Consider the following 24,645-nt stretch of genomic DNA (forward strand, 5'->3'; position numbering starts at 1 on the left):
GTGGTCTATGGCGGCTTACAGCGGTGGCGGCCACCTTACAGTGGTGGTTATTATTATTTTTATTATTAACCAAAGCTAATTACAAGTACAATCTTTAATCCAAACATAAACACACACATACTAACTAACACACACACACAACCACACCATGGTGGCCGGCGGCGGTGCTTGGCGGCAGCAGCCACCACCTCACGGTAGTGGTGGCGGATCTCTGATTTTCTGACCATACATTGTGCAAACAACTTCACAAACACACCCAATCAGAAGATTTATTCGTATAGCCACCACCTCACGGTGGCTTGTGGTGGCAGGAATTGTTTCAGGGCAATAACCACCATGGTCGGCTGCCATGGTGGGTTTTTCTCTCTATCTCCAGCTAAACTATCCCTCACACGTCACAAACATAATCACAGCCCACCTGGTGGCATGCAAAGACGAAGGCAGCAAGGTTTTTGTCGATGACAGCCACGACGGTTGGGAGATACGACGGCGGCGCGAGATGTCGATGGTTGTAGTGGCTGGAGCAGCGACCTGAGTAGTCGAACCGAGACAAACAGCGGTAGTGGTCGTCACTGAGAAGAAACCACCGCGAAACGAGGCAGCGCCGGCAGCGATGAAACAGTAGAATAGAAGCGGCAGGACAATAGCGCTACAGCGGAGTGGCGGCAGCAGCTTCGCTCGTCTAACTCCTCACAGCCCCACACAAGCCATTCACAACTCCAAAATCCGGTCTCGGTGGTCCTTGTTGCACACAACTTCGCCGGCAGGAAATAGCGACCTGGTTGGATCGGGAAGAGAATGAAGAGAAGGAAGATGGCAACTAGGGAGTCACAAAGTGGTGGCGGCTACAACACTCATGGCGGCTGGAACATTTTAGGTTTAGGGTTTGACATGGTGAGGGTGGCGGGTTATATCCCCGACCATTTTAAATCTTTCGCATAATTCCAACTCTGGTCCCTCCAGCTCCAATTTAATTCGAAATAGATCAATATTTTACCTTTCTAACCCATGCCATGTAAAATCTTTACAATTCAACTCTATATGTTACCATTTAGGCCCTAATCCTCCAAAATCTCTTCAAATTAAGTCCCATAAATTACCATTTAGTCAATGCCTTCATAAATACATACAAAACTAATCAGGAACTTGCACTTTTAACCCTCTACATCTAAAAATTTTCGCAAATCAGTCTGGGACTTACATTTATTAATTTATTTAAATAAACAGGGCTTTACACACATCTTGAAGATGAAGTCACATATTGACAAGCCAGGAGAGTTGGGTGTCAAAGTCTTGAGAAAGTTGGTAGTTCAATCACTTTCTAAGTCACATAGTGAGTTTCTTTGGGACTACTATGTAACAGAATATGACATGACCCTCAATGATCTTATATATTTGCTTGATGTTGCTGAATCAGCAATGATTTAAAGCTCTGGTAAAGCAAATTTGATTAGTATATCAACTTCCCAAACTACAATGGATATTGACAATTGGTAACATTGGATATCCAGAAAAGCTTTCTCTTCCCAATGGAAAGGGATCGGCCAAAGTTAACTCAGTTGACCAAATGGTAAAGAGAAAGCCAAGTCTGAGATAGCCCAGTGTACCATTACCAAAGGGTCCATATGGTTCTATTGCCAAAGGAAGGTGCATTGGTTGCGAAGCTGCCCTAACTACCTGAAAGATCTGAGAGAAGGTCTAGTCAAAAAGTTTGACTCTGCTTCAGGTAAGTCCACTATCTAATTCAATTAAGTTCCTATTTGGAGATTTTTAATACATTTTGATGTATGGCAGGATCAATCAAGGGGAAGGAAACTTAAAGAAGAGTATGCTAAATCTGATCGCGAAGATGAATTTCAATCGCATGGTTCGAAGATCGGATTCTTGAGCTACTCCATAGGAGTTATGATAGATTGCTAGAAAATATGAAATAGCATAGTTTTTCATTTAAAGTTGCATTGAAAGGAAAAAGTTTTTTCTGCATTTTATAAATAAATAAAATTTTGTTTTACTTTATTATATCTCCTTGCAATGGCATTTATGAAAAATTGATGTTTGTATGTTTCTAGCAATAATGGAAATATGTATTTGATTCTTTCTTTTGTGGTAGTGTCTAAAATTTACCAAACAAGGAAAGATTCTCATGATCCAAGTTTTCAATTGGACCGAAACTTGGAATCATGCAAGTTGTATAGTATGATGAATGAGAACTTTTAGCTTTGGAAAATTAAGACTAATTCATTGTTCACATGTGTATGTCAGTCAAGTGAAGGACAAAGGGATCGGGTACACTTGGTTCTGCGCTGGTTAGGTCCACCACAAAGATCGATAAGGCTTTTCGTCATTATTTACTAAAAGTTAGTAAATATGGTTACACTTACAAGTTTAAGTGAAATTCTGATACATTGGAAAATTTTCAGTGTATCGCAGGACGGATGAGAAGAATCAAATTACGCAGAAAGATAAAAGTTTCTCAAATCTGAAAAGATGGGTACTTTAGTACCATGTTTTGTGATCATCTAAATGATTTAGAAATCATATACAAATTAGTCCTCTAAGGACATCTTAGTGCATTCTTACGACTAAGAAGAGGAATCTTGAATTGTTGAAATGGTTAAATCAAGAAGATGAGTCATATTTCATTCCAAAACAATTCATAGAGTCATACTCCAAGATTGTAACTTGAGTGACATATCTTAAATAAATGTTTATAACACTTGTCAATGCAAGAGTAAAATGTGATCTACTCTTGTACATTTGAAATTGGTAAGTTGTGATGTTTTGGATAAAACAAAGACCAACTAAGACCAATTGTTTGAAGTGTTTGTCTTGATAAAGAATCCGCACTATCTCTTGAATATTTGGCAAGTGAGTCTTATAAGTCAAGACGAAAGTGGGAGTCTTAAAGATCTTGAAAAAACTCCAAGATATATTTAAGAATAAAAACATGTAGTTTATCACTAGCACACGACGTGAGGTTTATAACCTATCGTGTTGACATATTCCTATTTTTGTGCCCATTCCAGTTAAAGTTAGCTTTGCATATGAGTTCTGAGAGTTCTCAATTGGTTGCATAACAAATTGGAAGCAATGGCAGGCCCTTGTGCTTCCATGTGGCAAGAAGTTAAGACTGCACAAGTTCAATCCATATGAGTTTGGATTTGTCACTAACCTTTTCTTGTGATTATGGTTTTGACAAATTCACATGGATAGGAACACATACACCATAAAATCTAAGTGTCATAAGGTTTCTCTCCGATTCATGAAAATGATGGTGAGGAAACGCTTTTACTAAGTAGATTTTAAGTAAATAGGAATTGTGATATTTGCATTCTCAAAGTCGTTAGTGGAGCGTGTGTGGTTAACCGGCACACTAACATGGACTTGTGAGGAATGGCAAAGGTCTAAACAATTGAGACTATGATTACGGCATCCCTTTTCCTAGTTCTGAAATTGTTTAGACACACATGTGTTATCTAAGGGAAGGTGTATGATTTTGATAAAGTTTTATTAAAGCATCTCGTATCAGAAGTCTGAACTTTGGTAAGAAAGTCAATAAAATATTGATTTCTAGAAGTCCAGCTGATTTCTGAGTACATGTCAAAGCCAGTGGGAGCATAAGTGTTATCTTGATAATTCTCATGTCAGTGGGAGCATGATAATTATAATAAGTGTTACAAGTTAGCAATGTAAATTATAGAAAACAAAAGTTTCAATTGGGAAAAAGTAGTTTTGCTATAATTAAGGGAGAGGAAATTATACTTCATTTTAATTCTAAAAACTTAGATTGAGGTTTTAATCATCTTTAGTCAAGGATATATATATATATATATATATATATATATATATATATATATATATATATATATATATATATATATATATATGAATTTTATGTTGGAATGGCTCAACATGAGGAAATTCTATATATGGGTTCATTATTTGCGTTCTAAAATTCGATTATGATTACGACATCCCTTTTCATAATCAGAATTACGAGAACTTGGCAGATAGAAATAGAAATATTATAGCAAAAGATTGGTCTAGTATTATGTCTTTATGTGAGACATCATGAATCGTGTCGCATATGCTTCGAATATAGGATCGATTGCATGTGTTATAATATTCATCTGTTCTAAATTTTTTCAAATGCCTAGAGCATTGAAAGGGAAAAAGTACTAGAACTAGATATGACTAATTTGATTAAGCAATTGTCGAGGACAATCTAAGGACCATATTGACATATTCTGAAAAGAGGCAACTCATGTTCAGGAGTGATAGTCAAAATGGGAATATGGAAATGTTCCCATAGGTGGATGTTATTCATTAAATCTGTGTAAGATTAGGAAACGTAATGCATGAAGGATGTTCAAAGCAATGTACTTTGAATTTCAGACTTCGTTTCCATGGAGTGATCTCCGTTTGAATACTCTGTAATGTATGTTGACAAGTCTTTGTGACTTTGTGCATAATCATTACAAGAGGATCAATGCATATAAGTTTAAAATCTAACAGATTTCGATAAATGGCAGGAATTTGGAATTCTTGCATTTGCAGTAAGGATTTGGGATTGTGAAATGAGAATCATTGGAATTATGTTCAATCGATCTATTTCACAAAGTAAAGATCATAGACAAACTTAGTGTGCATACTTGGTGTATGGCATAACTAATGTTTGGAAAAACATAGTGTGCATACTTGGTGTATTGCATGACTAGTGTTTAGAAAACCATAATGTACATGCTTGGAGCATGGGAAAACTATTATTTTAATTCAAGTATAAAGTTGATAGTTTGAAACAGTATGCAATGAATGATGTGTAATCAGTATGGTGATAAATAAAAAATGTTCTATTTATATTCATAAGTTCTGAGACCATATTGGATTCGATTATTCTTGTGTTTCACTTTGCATGTTTTGACTTCCAGGATAACTAGGTCGTTCTTACTGAATGACTAAGTTATTCAAACCATCCACATTCGGTCATATGTTGGAAGTAAATATGAATCAAGACTGTCATGAAGCCGGTTTGTAGATGTCCAAGGTAGTGGACATAGCAAGAGTTGTTGCAACATTCATGAGTGCTCATAAGTTCTGAGTATTGGATTCAACCCACGCTCATTTGACTCACTTCATGGATTTTATCACGAGTGATCATGAGACAATAATATTTTATATTCTTTAAACCTAGAGATATCAGTTGTTGACTATGAGTTGGTTATACATTGATTGCACCAAAAACGCATTGGTAACTAGATGTTATAAAACGTGCCTTTGTGTATGATTCAACAAGTAGTAGAACAAGCATATGAGTTGAAGTTTATCCATTCCTTTTACCCTTTGAGGGATAAAAGCGATATATGTGGGCCCCTCGATGATTTAGTGATGACACCCCGAAGTGCTTGGCCAAGCCTGGACTGATTTGATTTGTTCAATTAGTCGGTCGTCATAAATTGGAAATCGGGAAACAACAAATGGATAAAGAGAATGATTATAATCCATCTCTCAGTCCATATGATATCTAGAATGGAGGAATATATGATCCCTTATCTAATGGACAAGTCATTGACTAAGGTCAAATTTCGACAGCGGCTTTAGGAGCTACGATTGCTAGTTGGGTTTTGAAGTCATACGCAATAATAGTTTTAGACTTATCCAAGTGGGAGACTGTTGGATTACTGTCTAAGCCCATAACTATAATTGGTATGTACTTGACCCGATTTGGCATGGTCCATTTGGGTTGCACTTCATCGGAACAATTTATATGGATAGTCTTTTGAGAATAGTATGCTTATGATTTATATTAATATATTATAAGTTCTAATATATTAATATGAAATCATATTATTTAATTAGTATTTGTAACGCCCGAGTTTCGGGGCTAAGCATTTTTAGACAGTGTAATAGTCTAGGTCAACTATTGTAACTCTTTTGAAGTAATAAAGATAATATATTTGAATACTATGCGAATTATGTGTATTTATGTGCTTATTACTTATTTAAAAATGTATAATAAATAAAGGATAAAAATAAGTGTCAAAATTAAAGTGTGAGATAAACCCGATATCTTTACATAAAGTTGTAGTGGTCGAAACAAGGAATCCGGAGATATAAAGAACGCCGAAATCCGAGTTATAACGAAGAAGTTATGACCCGTCGAAGTTTCGCGATGAAACCGACATGATACCGAGAAGCGTAAATAGTGAATTTATGATAGAGCGAGTTTTAGCCTTATAAATCTAAATGAAAGTCGTAGAATACGTTAAACCGAGAGCGTCCATAAAAAGAACGCCCAAATCTGACTTCGTATGAGATAGTTATGATTTTTCAAAGTTTCGGCTCAGCAGTGTACAGCCCGAAGTTCGAATATTAGATCGAGCGGTTTTTAGCTGACACAACCTAAACGACAATCGAAGATTTCATTATTTATAGCCTAACGATAAAAAGACAGACGAAAACGGATGTCGGATGAAGAAGTTATGAATTTTTAACGAACCAATCCTGTCCCGACCTGTGAAAAATATAACTTTTAAAAATAAATCAAAAGTAGCCGACGGAGTCTAAATGAAAGTTGTAGAATACGTTCCCGCCTACGCGTGGATATAAAGAAAGTCAAAAACGGAGTTCGTATGCGAGAGTTATGATTTTTAGAAGTCGGAGTGGAAAATCACGAACCTGGTGCGAAGCTGATGACGTGGCAGCGCCACAGCCGTCCGATGAAGATCAGTCGCGCATCCGATGAACGACGCGTCGCCTCGCGTTACACCCCGCGTGCGAGGTCCGGTACGCCCCGCGTACCTTCGGTCTTCTCCATCCGATGTGCGAGACAACTGGTGTGAAGCCGGCGCCCTTATCCGAAGACTACGCCCAGCATAGGCGAGGATTACGCCCAGCGTAGTCCGAGGCCTCGCAGGCTATAAAAGGGTGCGAACTCTTCCGGATGTTTCACACCAATTCCACTTCTCCCTCTACAATCTTTCTCTCTCTAGGGTTTCAAACCCTCCCTAAAGTCTAGGTGAACCCCTAGCACCCGAGGGAAGCCCCGAGGCTCCCGGAGTCCCGAGAAAAAGGGTCTTTCGGTTTCGAAACGCTACTCCAAGCGAAGCCCGGTTTTCTTTAAAATCTGTTGTAAGTGAGCTACGCCTATGAGAATTTTAATATAACATTTAAATAATTATAGTAATGTTATTAGGTCCTTAAAATAATTATTTGGGCTATTATTATGAGTTATATAGAGTGTTGTTTAACGCTTATATAATAATAATAATAGCTAGACTATTAATTAGTCGCGGTTAACGTTAGACTAAACCCTAGTTGTATTGATACTAGGTTTTGTCGAGGGAAAATTATTTTGAGATAAGGAAGCGTTGTTCAAGTGCAGAGTCACCACCTAATCAAGTGAGTGCATAGTCACTTTCAGCTTACACATAGATATGAAGTATTTATATAAATTACGTGTTGTGTGTGCATATTATCTGTATACTTGCTATCTATGTTGGATGAACAATTTTATACCTGTTTTAAATAATTTAAACTGTATATGTATTTTATATCTACAAAAAGGTTGGGGTAAAACATGGGTATATGTAATAGACGATGTGTGATAAAATGATGAGAGGCCTCGATGTTGTTGTTGTTGTTGTTGATTCTGTCATCTAGCGGAGTATGGATGACGACCACGGATTCTTCTAGACAGTCCAGTGGAACGCTAGCAGGCTCGCAACCTGTATGTGGTTATGAACAATGTGTTCACCAGTGTACTCCATCCCCCTCATGGTTGCCCTTAGGACATTTATTGCTGAGGAACCCCCTTAGCAGTAGTGTCCATCCCGATGATGATCCTTAGGCTAGGTCCCTTATGATAGGTATTTAGGAACATAGAGTGAGGATAACGGGAACGGGTAATCGGGTTATTGTTGGTTGATGAAATTAAATAACTTATTTATTGTGGGTTGAAAACCCTATGTGCTCACCAGGCTCCCAAGCCTGACCCACTCAGTTTTATGTATTACAGGTGGTGGCGCTCGAGCATAGATGTGATGTTTTGGATATAGGCCTATAGATATGAAATAATGTAGTAAGGCTTATATTGTATTGTTTATACTTTTGATCTGTATCGAAGATGACATCCCGAGTCTTTTAATGAAATACATTTCTATGGAAATGTTTTTGATAAAATTTTATCGTATCTTTGTTTTGGGACAAATTCCGCAACTATTTTATTTAAAAGGTTACTCTGATTTTAAAACAAAGTATAAACAAATCGGTCTTTTCTGGCCGTGAAAAATGGGGATGTCACAGTATTAATCAAGAATTAATTTAGTGATCAAAAGGAACTAATTAAATATGGACTCTTATATATATATATATATATATATATATATATATATATATATATATATATATATATATATATATATATATATATATATATAACATGGCCAAGTTCATTTAGGTTGGGCTAAGCTTGCATAGATAGTCCATGGAGATTTAACCCATGGATCCTATGGAAATGAAAGGCCATGGGTATTCCCTAATCCTCCATACTATATAAAGAGGTCATTGGCACATGAAATGGCACTAGTGTGTGAGGATACAAGAGTTAACCAATTTCTAGTGTGCTTACTATTCTCTCAAGTTTTCCATGGTGGTTTTGGTTATTTGTGATTCCACTTGAGGTTTCCACACCATTGGGGCTAAGCTCTTAAAGATTAAGACTTCAAGATTCATCAAAAGGTATGTCTTATAACTTGTTTATATTACTCAAGTATCATAGATTGTAAGCTAGTTAGGGTAATACCTTGGAAAGTTCAAGTTTTCATGTACAATAGTGAAAACATAGATCCAAGGTATTTAGGATTGAATGTATACCATAGGAGTGTTAGAATGCTCAAAACCCTTCACTTATGTCTGGATTGCTCCTTCAGTCCTCGGACTGGAAAGTAATGACTAGCCCTCAGTACGAGTTTGGCATGCTCCCCTGGCCCTCAACTCGTATCTGGAATGCTTTAGGAGTCCTCATTACGAGTATGGCATGCCCTCACTAACCCTCAGCTCATATATGGCATACTCTAGGGTTTGTTGGTTACCACACGAAGCAGAACAACCTCAACCCATCCCTCACAATATGTTGACATATAACAGATAAGTGCACATACAGATAATCAGACAGTATCACAGGTAGTCCTACTGATCTACCAACTAGCATATCAAAAGTAGCATGCATATATACTCATACTCAGCATATCAACAACTACTAGGATCTTAATTCAATGGGTCGTCCTTGGTGCTTTAGACCCCTTAGTATAGTGAGGAGAACTCAGCTCACAATGTCAACCGAACTGAAAAGATCACGCTCTCGAACCACAGCTCCAAACTCGAACACCTATAACCATTAGAGGATTAATTCCATAAGGACCCACATTACCAAAATACCCTCAGAAGTCAAACTTGGTCAACCCTGGTCAAAGTCACAGTCAATGGTCAAGGTCAACAGTCCATGTTGACCCAACTCATCGAGTACAGCTTACTGACTCATCGAGTTCCTTTTAGAACTCACAGAATAATGAAAATCCTAGTCGACTCGTCGAGGTTCCACACAACTCGTCGAGTCCATGCAGTGTCCAGATTGTCGGGAAAACCCTAATCAACTCGTCGAGTCACCTCACATACTCGCTGAGTCCATGAAAAACCAAAAACAGAAAATCTTCATCCGACTCATCGAGTTGACCATGCAACTCGTCGATTCCCTTCAATCCTTTTCTTATTCAGATGCTTTTGAGCAAGGCCAAGGCTCCAAATCATAGATATATCCTCCTAGGGAAAGGTTACCATGTAAAGTTGCAAACTTTACGTGCATGCAAGGTCTTAAATGCCAAAACCAAGCTAAGGAAGAGGTTTAAACCAAAGAGAAGGGCCTAAGCACGATAATTTTGTGAACTTTATGACTATAAGGGATTAGAGGTATCTAGATCTGAAGTTACACTAGAATGATCAAGGTAACAACTTGTTACCTTCAAATGGAAGCCAAGATTGAGTAGGCACTGGATCTACAAGCTTCTCCTTGCTCCAAACTCTTGATTCTTCAAGTTCGTTGCACTAAAACCACCCTCCAAGCTTTTACACACACAAAATGGAGAGTAATGGTCGTTTAGGATTTTTCTGAGGTAAAGGGGCGATAAGAGAGGCAGAGGGTGGCTAATAAGCCTTTAAATAGGGTTCAAAACCCTGGAAATTAGGGTTTCTCATTCCAGCTCCAACTCGTCGAGTTGGGTCTTACAAATCGTCGACCTAATCCTGAGCGCAACACCTGTGACAAGATTTCCTTATCGTCTAGCTCCATCGGAAATGCAAGAATTGTCCAATCAACTCCAAAAAAACTTCTTGAAAAAATCTTTATCCGACCAAGTTTCTCTCCATGAGGAGCTCTGGTATTGTTTCTCAAAAAGAAGGATGGATCGTTCAGGATATTCATCGACTATCGAGAGTTGAAGAACCTTGCCATCAAGAACCGATATCCACTCCCGAAGATCCATGACCTATTTGACCAATTACAAGGATCCTGTTACAACTCAAAGATTGATATAAGATTTGGCTATCATCAAATTAGATTCCAAAAAGTAGACATTCTAAAGACGACATTCAGGACTCAGTATAGTCACTACTAGTTTCTGGTCATGCCATTCGTACTGACCAATGATGCCAAATGAAGTATGCTAATTCCTAGGGCTTGCAGACTATTAGCATAGATTCATCGAGAACTTCTCCAAGATAGCCAAGCCTCTCACCGCTCTAACCCAGAAAGACAAGAAGTTCGATTGGGAAAACAGACAAGAGTCTGCCTTTCCAAAATTGAATCAATGGTTGTGCAGTGCACTAATTTTGTCTCTTCCAGAAGGAACAAAAGACTTTTTAGTACTTTGCGACGCCTCATAACAAGAGTTAGGATGCGTGTTGATGCAAAGAAATAAACGTCATTGCATATGAATCCAGACGATCCAAGCCAAAAAAAAAAAGACCAACTACACTACCCACAACTTGGAGTTAGGAGCTATAGTGTTTTCCATAATGATCGGAGACACTACCTCTACGGAACAAAGTGTGACGTATTCACCAACCATACAATCCTCCAACACATCTTCCACCAGAAGGAACTCAATATGAGGCAACGAAAGTGTGTAGAATTGCTAAATGATTACCAATGCGAAATTCGTTATCATCCTGGTAAAGCAAATGTCATGTTAGATGCTTTAAGCAGGAAAGAACAAGCAATGCCACTTTGTGTAAAGGCTCTAACCCTAACCATCCCGTCCAATCTCACCATCCAAATTAGAGCTGCTCAGCTGGAAGCACTCAAACCCGAGAATATCATAGGAAAAAAATTTGCGTGGTATGGACAAACGGTTCGACCTCAAGGAAGACGGAACATGATATTTCATGAACCGAATTTGGACCCCAAAGTTTGGTGAATTCAGGAGTCTAGTTCTAAACGAAGCTCGTAAATCATGATATTCATTACATCTCGGATCAGATTAGATGTATCTCGATCTCAAGAAGCTTTATTGGTAACCTAACATAAAGCTAGAGATCGCCACCTATAACGGTAAATGTTTGACTTGCACCAAAGTCAAAGCAGAGTACCAGGAGCCTTCTGGTCTACTACAATAACCGTCAAACCCATAATGGAGATAGGAATAGATAACCATGGACTTCATAACAAAGTTGCCAAGAACTTCAAACAGTTATGACGCCCTATGGGTAATGGTTAAGTGTTTAATCAAGTCTGCCTACTTCTTAGCCATCAAAGAAACTAATGGGATGGAAAAACCCACAAGTCCTATCTCAAGGAGATAGTCAGACTGCATTGTCTGCCAATAACTATTATCTCAGACCGAGATAGTAGATTCACTTCCAGATTTTGGCAGTCAATATAAAGGTTCCTATGAACCAAACTCGATATGAGTACAACATATCATCCTCAAATGGATGGAAAAAGTGAAGGAACCACACAAACCTTGGAAGACAAGCTCCGTGCTTGGGAGATAGACTTCGGTAAAGCATGAGATACTCACTTACCGCTAGTTGAGTTTTAATATAACCATAGTTACAACCTTAGCATAGAGGCCGCTCCATTTGATTCCTTACACGGATAGGTGTCGTTCTTCGATATGTTGAGCAGGGGTTGGAGATACCCAATTAGCTGAAAAGCATGCTACAGACAATCTACTCACTGGTCCTTAGATCAGTCATGAAACAATAGAGAAGATCGTTCAGATAAAGGAACGATTAGAGGACCGCACATAGTCATTAGAAAAACTATGCTGACACAAGACGCAGACCCTTAGAATTCAAAGTAAGAGATCGTGTCATACTAAAGGTCGCATTATAGAAAACATTATTAGATTTGGGAAAACGAGATAAACTAAACCCCCATTACATCAGACTTTTTGAAATCCTTAAAAGGGTTGGTCTGGTGGCTTACAAATTCAATTTACCTTAAGAAATAATTAAAGTTCACGATACCTTCCACGTGTTTAATCTTAAGGAGTGCCTCTATAATGAGAACCTTGTCTTTCCTCTCAATGAGATACATGGCGACACTAAACTCCATTTCGTGAAGGAACCAGTGAAAATCATGGATCGAGAAATCAAAATCCTCAAAAAAAATCTGCATATCTATAGTAAATGCCCGATGGAACTCTCGTTAAGAGCCGGAGCTTACTTGGAAACGTAAGGACCAGATGAAATGAAAGTATTCGTAATTTTCCAGCGGTGCTTCCTCCAATACTGGAATGAAATACTGGTATAAAAAATAATAATGGAACAAAATATTTTAGAACAAAATAATTCCGGGATGAAATTCCCTTAACGGAGAGCTAATGTGTCATCACAGAATTTAGGTCAAAAATTGTGAACGGTCAAGTTCATAGTAAGTTCCTTGGTAAATTGACTCATTGAGTTCTAGTGCACCTAATGTAAAATAAATGAGTTATTTCAACTATTATAAGATATCAAATGCTATTTTACTTCCAAATATGTAATTTGGCAAACAAATCAAACAGCTCAAACGACAACCTTAGGATTGCGTTTGGAAAACTAAAATTTCGTATTAAGTCATTGTGAGAAAAACAAACACTCTAGCCTCGTAGTACATGTTTCCCTGATTCCGAAAATATAAAGAACGTCCAAAACGGAGTTGGTATGCAAAAGATACAACCGTTTTAAGAATCAAAAGCCAGTAAAATATTGATTTTCTTAAAACTGTCAAAACCGTTTCTATCCGTTGAGGGACTTGCACGCCTCAAATTGTAATTCCGAAAGCATTTTTGGACTCAGACTATAACCTTATATTTAATTTCATATTTGAAATATTTTTAGTAAAAATATTTATAAAAAGTGAAAAATCGGACGTTTTCAGGTTTATTAATCACGAAACGTTAAAACTATTTATTTTGACATGATTTTATTATTGGTTATGTATTTCAGAATAATACATAAATCCAATCCGGTCAATGTGGATTTCAACGATGGAAATAGCTCAACACTCATAAATTTGTGAACAACTATATATATCCGTATGTATATACACGTATGGGACATATTAAAACATACATCAATACACACATTACATAATGAAACAAATACATAATACAAATTACAAAAATAAAACTTATACTCTTTACACTTAAAATAATGAAACAAATACATAATACAAATTACAAAAATAAAAATTATACACTTTACACTTAAAATGACAGCTCATTTATTATTGTTCTGAGTTAATTTTTGAAAATAGAGACTAATTACGTGTTTTCTAAAACATGCATTGGTGTCATTTACCCGTTATGATTTAAGACTTGTTTTGCCTAAGTAAACACTTAAAGATCAACTCTTACACTCCAACCTTTTCCTTCCCACGTTTCTTTGCTTCTCCCTCACTACCACCTCGTTCCCGAGTTCAAGATAAAGGAAAGGAAATGGATGGAAATGAGAAAAAAAATAAAATAAGTTGGTGTTCCCAAGTTTCATTAAACGAGGGAATTTGAAGAAAGTGGAGAGAAATGGTAGAATCACTTTTCCTCTTAATTTTCCTTCCTTTCCTTCCCATTTATGAGGATTTGGAAAGAAAGAACAAAATGATTTTGTTTTCTTTCCAGATCAGGAAAAAAAAAAAAAAAAATTTGTTCTTTCCTTTCCTTTCTCTTCCTTTCTACTTTCTTTCTCTTCTTTTTTTTTTTTTTTTTTTTTTTAACTCGGGAACGAGGCGGTTGGTATGGTGGTATTGTTCTACACATCAACTGATAAATTGATAAATTGGTTCACAAACAATCAACACACAATCAAAACCGAAAACAGCACGCAAACACTCCCATAGCTCTTTCCTTTTGCACTAATTTCTGTCAAGAACACGAGAACTGTTCTTGTTCCCGGGTATACCTGCAATCAAAAAAAAAAAAAGAGCGACAAAACGTTTTTGTTTCCTATCCTTCACTGTCATACATACAAACCAAACATACCAGTTCATCCATCGACCAGTCCAAAAAAAAAAAAAAAAAAAAAAAAAAAAAAAAAAAAAAAAAAAACCAAGAAGAAGAACAGGGGAGGCTGCCGGAGCAGACCCCCCATCCATTACCTGCAATAGCCGGAGGAAGGCTGTCCCTCTCCCTTTTGCTCGTCGATCACCACCGAGACTGAATCCCTATCTCCTTTTCCTTCTCTTCGGTCCCAATGCGACCCTTTCTTCCCACTGATCGAACCCCGTCGCTCCCATATCTCCATTTTCCGTCGAGCACAACCCCCAAACATCCCTTGATCGGCGTCTATTAACGCCCTTCGCGACCGGCCCAAGGACCGTGACCTCCTTTACCCTCGCTTCTCACTCCCTTTCGCCAACCCCACAGCAGCGTCGCTGCTTCTGCCCATGTTCTTCTTCGGTCTAGTCGACCACCGGAGCTCGCAACTCGGGTGCGATGGGTCTGAAATCTCCGGACGAGAAAGAGAAAGCCCTGCCTTCGTCTCTTCTCCCTCTTCGCGATTAGTTAAGGCTTCCAGATTACCCGATGCGAGCCTTCGCTCTCCTCTCTTCCCCGGTCGAGCCAAGCGCCGACGACGTAACTCCGATTCACCACTATCGCATTATTTGCCATTCATCCGTGTTCTCTGTGTCGGCTACTTTCAATGGTAGGTGTCCATTACTATTGCTCGATGTATGAAACACGGGAATTAAAAACCTAGATTAATTAAGTTTGGCAAGTTAACATAATCAGTCCCTCTATGGGATTTTTCCTTCCACAAATTGCCCTAAATCATTTTGGTTTTTCCAAAATGAACATATTAAGCCCTCTCTTGAACCCTTTTATTTGAAAGGAGTCCCAATCCACAAATATTGGACCCATTTATTCAAAAAGGCCCCTCCTTTGATTAATTTTATCAGAATAGATCCAAATCTTCAAACTTGGAGTAAAAATAACCATTTCAACCCCTCTCTTGAAATATTTTAACCAAATTAGTCCCCAATAGTTCAAATTTGTTACGAAATGATCCCCATAGTATTTCAAAGTTCGAGATTGGTGGATTTACAGTTTCTCACGTCAAGCTCTCAAACAAACCGATTTCGAACAAATGAAACTCACGCTTCAACGGTGAGTGCTTACGGCCCCTTTTTAATATTTTAATTATTTCGGGGGTGGGGGTGAGGGGAATACATGTGCCAATATATTTTGTTTATACAAACCAATTATATTTTTATGTGAAAATACAACAAACCTAGTTTATAAAAAATATTATTATTTAACAATTTATCATATTGTTACAAATAAACTAGTATAAATTTTTCGTATACGTATTATGGTTATTTTATCCTGAAATAACCATTTCACACAACAATTACTACACGATACAAAATTTTATGATTTTTATGTGACATTGCATATTATAACAAATACGTTATGAAACTTTGTAGTAAGGATTCAAACTATTATTAAACATGTTTATTTATATGTTTAAGTACACCATGTTTATACTTATGGGTTTTAGCTATATGAACATTCCTATGTGCACATACAAACCCTAATGCTTGGATCTAGGTTTCTCTAATTGAACATGCATTGTATCCAAGACTTTTAAACAATAGATCTAGGTAATAACATAAGAAAAACAGATCTAGAAGATTACCTTAAGTTGCTTGCTTGAATCTTCTTGTTCTTGGAGCTTATAGTCACAATTGTCACTCCTCTAATGGCTTACAAACACCAACTTAGCAAGAGGATGATTAGAGAGAGAGGGGAGAGGGCAAGAAGTCGGCCAGGGTTCTTCCAAAGGCAAGAGTGCCGATTTCCTTGACCCCTTGGGTCTATTTATACTTGTAAGGCTCCTAGGGTTTCACCCTTAAACCCTAATTTGGATAACTTAGGCCCTAAGCAATCCAATCCCCCTTATGATAAGCCTTGGACGATTTCTAGGTCTATCCAAAGCCCTAAAACCGTCCACCCCTTATCCATAAGGAATTATAGCCCAAAGTACAACTATCATACAATTGACAGTTTATGCCCTTTTATTTAATTAATCTTTTTAAGTTGCCAAATTAAATCCTAATTAATTTATGACTTATATTAATCAAATAACAATATTATTATTCCTTATATTATTCTCATAATATATTAATAATATTTCTTCTCTTATTATAAATCATCCTGTCAAGTTGCTATGGTGAAGGCAACCCAAAAGTACCATGCACAATCGGGTCAAATACTTGCCTAATATAGTTGCTTCCTTAGACACTATTCCAACAGTCTCCCACTTGGATAAGTCTAGTAACTATATATATAAGTATAATCCGATTAGCAATTGTAGCTCTCAAAGACACTGTCAAACTCTGATCTTATCAATTTTGTCCTTTAGATAAGGGATCGTACAGTCGTCTGTTTAGATATCATGCGGACAATTCTTATGGAATTAATTGTCCAGCAGTTGGTTTCTCGATCTCAGATTTATTCGACATAGAACTTAATCGAACACATCAATTCAGTTCTGACCGGGCCTGGCACATAAGTCAAATCAAATCATCGAGCGGCCGAGATATCGCTTTTACCCTCTTAGGATAAAAGTAACAGATAAACTTCGACTTATATGCATTTACTTATTTATTAATCAACTATACACAACAATGCGTTTTATAACATCAAGTTACTGATGCGGTTTTGCATTATCAATGTACAACCAATTAACAAATAACAAACCATATATCTAGGTTTTAAGACCATATGATATTATCGTCTTGCGATCACCCTTTTTATCATATTCCATAAGGTGATTCCAGCAAGCACGGGTTTGTTCCAATGCTCAAAACTAGTTCATAAGCACTCATGAACGTTGCAGCAAACCTTTGCTATGTCTAATACCATTTAGACAATCTACACACCAATTCATGACAATCTTCATTCATACCTACTTCCAACATATGAACGTTTGTGGATTGTTTGAATAATTCGATTATGTTTAATAACCTCAATTATTCTGGAAGTCAAAACATGCAAAATGAAACAATAGCTAAACAATTAACATAAGACAGTAACATTACTCATAAATAATACTCTTTTATTTAATCATCAAATGTTAATTACATTTATCTCTTACACGTTTCTAATACTATCTAATCTATACTAATATCATCCTTCAGCCCAATACTCCTAGCAAGCTACAAGTGCTTAACCCTGCTCAGTCCCTTCGTAAGCGCATCTGCTGGGTTATCTTCTGATGATATCCTCTTAACCACGAGTTGTCCTTCTTCTACACGATGTCTAATAAAGTGATATTTTCTGTCGATATGTTGAGATCTACCATGATCCCTCGGTTCCTTGGTCAAGGCAACCGCTCCTTCATTATCACAGAAAATCTCCATGGGCTCCTTTATGGAAGGTACAACTCCAAGATCACCGATGAAGTTCTTTAACCATATCGCCTCCTTCGACGCTTCGCTCCCTGCAATGTACTCTGATTTGCACGTTGAATCAGCTATGGTTTCTTGCTTGGAACTTTTCCAAGTCACTCGTCCTCCATTTAGGGTAAAGACCCATCCCGACTTCGAACAGTAGTTGTCCCTGTCGGTCTGAAAACTGGCGTCACTATACCCTTGCACCTTTAAGTCATCACTCCCTCCGAGGACTAAAAACCATTCCTTCGTCCTCCGAAGGTACTTAAGGATATTCTTGACCGCAATCCAATGGGCTCTGCCAGGGTTCCCTTGATATCTACTAACCATGCTTAAAGCAAAGGCAACATCAGGGCGAGTACAAGTCATAACGTACATGATTGAGCCAACTGCGGAAGCGTATGGTACTCGGCTCATTTCTGCTATTTCAGCTTCGGTACTCGGACTTTGAGTCTTACTCAACTTGGCATTACTCTGTATCGGTAATTCTCCCTTCTTCGAGTTTTCCATACTAAAACGTTTTAGTACCTTCTCTAAGTAAGTGTTCTGACTAAGTCCTATTAGTCTTTTACTTCTCTCTCTTACTATCCTTATTCCCAAAATATAAGAAGCCTCTCCGAGGTCCTTCATAGCGAAGCACTTCCCGAGCCAGGACTTAACCTCCTGCAGAGTCGGGATTTCGTTTCCTATGAGAAATATGCCATCGACATATAGAACGAGGAAGCTTACTATACTCCCACTGGCTTTGACATATACACACGATTCATCTTCGCTTCGTACAAATCCAAACTCATTGACTTTCTCATCGAAGCAGAGATTCCATCTGCGAGACGCTTGCTTAAGTCCATAAATGGACTTCTCAAGCTTACACACTCTATTCGGATGCTTCGGATCCACAAACCCTTCTGGCTGACCCATGTAAACATCCTCAGCCAACTTCCCATTAAGGAAAGAGGTCTTGACATCCATTTGCCAAATCTCATAATCATGAAATGCGGCAATTGCTAGCATCACTCTAATAGATTTTATTTTCGCAACTGGTGAGAAGGTCTCATCATAGTCAACTCCGGGAGTTTGAGTAAAGCCCTTCGCAACCAATCGCGCCTTATATGTGTGTACCTTTCCATCCACGTCGGTCTTCTTCTTGAAGATCCATTTGCACCCAACGGTCTTACGTCCGGGCACATTATCAACCAAATTCCAAACTTGGTTATCATCCATGGATTGGATCTCGCTGTCCATTGCCTCTTTCCATTTCGCAGACTCTGGGCCTGCCATGGCTTCCTTAAGCAATTAGGTTCATCTAGATTTATTAGTGTACCATCACTAATATACGTGTCGCCTTCGGTAGTAATATGAAAACCATAAAACGGGGGTTGAACTCTAACTCTTTCGGAACGTCTAAGAGGTAAGGACTCGTCAATCGGTTCAACCGGAGTTTCCTCCTCGGGTTGAGTGCCAGGGGTAGAGGTTCCTTCATCAATCGATTCTTGAATCTCTTCAAGCTCAATTTGCCTCCCACTGTCCCCTTGGCTTATGAGTTCTCGTTCTCGGAAAACTCCTCACCTCGCAACGAAGACAACATTGTCCTTCGGTCTATAGAAGAGATATCCAAAGGATTTCTGCGGGTAGCCGATGAAAATACATCGCTCACTACGAGGTTCGATCTTGTCGTGAGTATCTCGTCTTACGAAAGCCTCGCAACCCCAAACCTTGATATGTGCTAACGAGGGAGCTTTCCCTGTCCACATCTCGTGAGGTGTTTTGGCAACCTTCTTAGTAGGGACTCGGTTAAGGATATGGGCGGCAGTCTCTAAGGCATACCCCCAAAAAGAGATTGATAGTGAAGCACGACTCATCATAGAGCGAACCATATCCAATAAGGTTCGATTACGCCTTTCTGCCACACCATTCAATTGTGGTGTCCTAGGTGGCGTCAGTTGTGAAACTATTCCACACTCCTTGAGATAATCGTGGAATTCAAGACTTAGGTACTCTCCTCCTCGATCGGTTCGAAGCATCTTGATTTTCCTGCCCAATTGATTCTCCACTTCATTCTTGAACTCTTTGAACTTTTCAAACGTTTCTGAATTTTTCTTGATTAAGTAGATATACCCATATCTACTATAGTCATCGGTAAAAGTCACATAGAAGCGGTTTCCATCCTTCGTGGTTTATCTAAAGGGTCCACATACATCGGTATGTATGAGGTCCAATAAACCCTCACCCCTTTCACATGTACTAGTGAAGGGTGACTTGGTCATCTTTCCAAGTAAACAAGACTCGCATGTGTCATCTTCCCTAAGGTCGAATGACTCCAATACTCCATCCTTTTGGAGTTGGGCTATGCGCTTCTTGTTGACATGTCCAAGACGACAATGCCACAAGGATGCTTTATCCATACTATTGGAAGAATCCATGCACAAAACATCATTTCCTAGGTTATCTACAATCATAACAGTTTCATAAATTCCATTACATGGCATTGCTTCAAAATATAAGACACCATTTAGATAAGCATAAATTGAACCATTCTCATTATTAAAAGAAAATCTAAATCCTTGTCTAAACAAACCATGAAACGAAATGATGTTTCTTGCCATTTCTGGCGAGTAGCAACAATTATTCAAATCTAAACATAAACCATTACTAAGCACTAAAGAATACACTCCAATCTTGGTCATAGGCGACGATCTTTTGTTTCCCATGATTAGATTTATTCTTCCATGCTCCACATCCCTATTTCTTCTTAGTCCCTGCAATTCAGAACAAATGTGGTAACCACACCCGGTATCTAGGACCCAAGAAATAGCATGAGATGAATCATTAGATTTAATTGTGTATATACATGTGAAAGATGGCTTGATCTTTCCTTCCCTGATGGCTTGCAGGTATTCTAGGCAGCTTCTCTTCCAATGCCCTATTTTGTGGCAATGGTGGCACTCTGCCTCCTTTGGGTTAGGGTTGGCCTTAGCAGGATCAACTTTGGTCCCACTAGAAGAGGAACCATCTCGGGACTTTCCCTTGCGGTAGCTCTTAGATGGAGCCTTCCTCTTCTTACCCCTACCTTGCCCAATTGCCAAAACAGGAGCAGCTGGTGGATTGGGAGTTGGTGCAACAGACTTGTCCTTGAGGTTGCTCTCAGCAACTCTAAGGAGACCTTGGAGCTTACTTAGGGTGACCTCCTCCTTGTTCATGTGGTAGGTCATCCTAAATTGATTGTAACACGGAGGCAAGGAGTGAAGCACCATGTCGATAACCAAGTCTTCCCCAAAGTCAACATTCAACTTGCGAAGACGAACGACATACCTTTGCATCTTTTGCAGGTGCACGGTTAGAGATTCTCCATGACCCATTTTAGCGGAGATCATGTTAGTGAAGATCTCGTAACGTTCCTGCCTCGCGTTTTGATGGTATCTCTCCAATAAGTCTTGGTGCATTTCATATGGATACATGTCCTCGTAGGACTTTTGGAATTCGGCGTTCATTGTGGCTATCATGATGCAATGAACCTTCGTCGCATCACGTTCATGAGTCTCAAAAGCAGTCATTTCAGCCAGAGTAGCGATTTTTGGGTTGATCTTCTCGAGCTTCTCATCGAGGACATACTCCTTGTCCTCGTAGCGAGCAATTATGCGAATGTATCTTATCCATTCACTAAAGTTCGTTCCATAGAAAGTCACCTTTTGGCAAAGGCTCATCAATGTGAATGAACTAGCAGCAGCGTTGTTCGCGTTCGACATCTACAAATAGAAAGGACAAAGATAGATTAGAATTTGAATCCCTAATTATCACCCAATAAGAAGAATTAGGGCTAGGATTCAACAACGATATTTACATATTAGAAAAGGGATGTCGTAATCTAACATGCAAACAATTTGAAGGTAAGTGAATGACGATTCACTAATTCTCCACCATGAAAACATAACTTTAAGTTCTAAATGTATTGAGAATTCCTAGGTTTGGATGAGATTCATTGAACCTTTCAATGGCATGTTTAAATCTCGATATGCCCCTCTCGTTTGTGACTGGGATACCGCGGATCACAAAGTGGGTGTGAATAACCATGCAAATCTACTCGGTGCCTTCATTGTAACAATCATCTATTCGATGTGTCGGTAAACCACACGCACTCCATCGAACTATGATAAACAATGAATCACCCTTTGCCACCTTTGCTTAGAACCAATTAGTGTGCCGGTAAACCACACACGCTCCACTAACTTCTTAGCAAGGGTGTAAAGTGTAATTTCATGGGATTGCATCAATTCACTTTTCCTAAAACAACTAGGATTCAGGATTTTTTGAAAAACATGTAGTTACTTTGTATTTCATATTATACTTTTAATAAGGAGATGAGGTTGCCCTATCCTACCTGTTCGGCTAACGACCCTTCATCGATCAAGCAAGCGGTGGGTGTGAGTGTACACCCATTAAGCGCCATTTTATAGGCCGCAACCTTATACCCACCTTATAGACCGGCTTCATGAATGAGGCCTACTAATAGTAAGACTAGCATTTTAATTATACATATATATATATATATATATATATATATATATATATATATATATTAATCTTGTAATATTATATTAGTATAGGGTTGAATTTTAAACTTGTAAAATTCTAGGGTTTGAAATTTAAATTATCTAAATTAAACTTTTAATCACAAAACATAAATTTCAAAACTTGAGGACAAGTTTTAAACTTTTAAAACATAAGGGATCAAATAACAAATAATCCAAATTAACATTTAATCACATAATTATCCATATTTGATTTATTTAATTATTTCTTGCAAAACAATTTACTAATTTAATTAGAATAATTAATCAATTATCACATAAGGAAATTATTATTCAATTAATTGATAAATATCTTCAATTAGGTCAAGAATATACTCAAATATATATTAAAATCGGATTTATATTGACCCGTTAAGATTAAGGTAAGTATCCAAAAGATAAACAACAAGAAATCCCGAAATTAGCTCTTTCTGACGCTCGAACTCGCCGAGTACCACAATGGACACGCCGAGTTGAGGCCTACTCGCCAAGTCCACCATGGAACTCGCCGAGTTCATCAGGCAGAATAACAAAATTCGAATTTTGCAAGCAACAATCAAGCAACCAATGCATCAATTCAATAGAAACCAATCAAGGCTCTGATACCACTGATGGGTTTTAGCTATATGAACATTCCTATGTGCACATACAAACCCTAATGCTTGGATCTAGGTTTCTCTAATTGAACATGCATTGTATCCAAGACTTTTGAACAATAGATCTAGGTAATAACATAAGAAAAACAGATCTAGAAGATTACCTTAAGTTGCTTGCTTGAATCTTCTTGTTCTTGGAGCTTATAGTCACAATTGTCACTCCTCTAATGGCTTACAAACACCAACTTAGCAAGAGGATGATTAGAGAGAGATGGGAGAGGGCAAGAAGTCGGCCAGGGTTCTTCCAAAGGCAAGAGTGTCGATTTCCTTGACCCCTTGGGTCTATTTATACTTGTAAGGCTCCTAGGATTTCACCCTTAAACCCTAATTTGGATAACTTAGGCCCTAAGCAATCCAATCCCCCTTATGATAAGCCTTGGACGATTTCTAGGTCTATCCAAAATCCTAAAACCGTCCACCCCTTATCCATAAGGAATTATAGCCCAAAGTACAACTATCATACAATTGACAGTTTATGCCCTTTTATTTAATTAATCTTTTTAAGTCACCAAATTAATTCCTAATTAATTTATGACTTATATTAATCAAATAACAATATTATTATTCCTTATATTATTCTCATAATATATTAATAATATTTCTTGTCTCATTATAAATCATCCTGTCAAGTTGCTATGGTGAAGGCAACCCAAAAGGACCATGCACAATCGGGTCAAATACTTGCCTAATATAGTTGCTGCCTTAGACACTATTCCAACATATACATGTACATATGTTCATTAATTCGAAACATTCATTTTTATAAAATCGAGTACATTACACTTTTACATATATGTCAAACATACTCGACTTTATAAACCTAATACAATGATATTCATTATGCCTAGTCACTTACCCACAAGTAAGTTAGAGATGAGAGTTATTCACAAACTTTTTAGTTAAGGGATTTTTAGTGAGACACTACATTATTCATTAGCCGAGTTTAACTACTTAGCCTACCCACACTACTATAATTATTAATCTTCAAAGCGAGATACATATGTATAGATCTATACGGGGTTGACATCCACACCTACGGTTGCTAGCTACAAACCTCGACCGGTCAATCGAAGCAGGTGATAGGTGTCTATAATTTTTATTACAACGTCCAATGAAGCATTGTATGGGGGTACACTCAGTCATATAGCTTAGTTATAAGACTCACTAAAACATTAACTAGAATATGTATCTCTCTCTCTCTCTCTCACTACAACCATGGGCTTGATTGCTTTCAAAACTATTTTAAGTATTGAATTACTTATGTAACATAACAGTTTGGTTTTCAAGGATATTGAAAGGTTTATTACGAACACAGTTTAAAGTATGGATTTACTTATACAAAAGATACATTTTGGCTTTCAAGTATTTATTACAAACACGGTTAAAGTATGGATCTACTTATACAAAAATACATTTTAGGCTTTTAAAAGACTCATTGCAAACACTATTTTTAACTATCATTATATATACAAAGATAATACTTTTTGGACTTATT

At 37.8% G+C, this 24,645-nt stretch overlaps 1 long non-coding RNA gene across 1 annotated transcript; it reads right to left on the minus strand.

The window, feature by feature from the left end:
• Positions 1–14,298: 14,298 nt before the first annotated feature.
• On the minus strand, positions 14,299–15,191 carry LOC122195106 (uncharacterized). The gene is made up of 2 exons (XR_006185089.2): positions 14,633–15,191; positions 14,299–14,436 (listed from the first exon to the last, which is right to left on the minus strand). It is a non-coding gene; the product is annotated as an uncharacterized LOC122195106 (long non-coding RNA).
• Between the last annotated feature and the right edge of the window lie 9,454 nt (positions 15,192–24,645).

This window comes from Lactuca sativa, chromosome 7 (assembly GCF_002870075.4).
Source record: "Lactuca sativa cultivar Salinas chromosome 7, Lsat_Salinas_v11, whole genome shotgun sequence".
Classification (NCBI taxonomy): domain Eukaryota; kingdom Viridiplantae; phylum Streptophyta; class Magnoliopsida; order Asterales; family Asteraceae; genus Lactuca; species Lactuca sativa.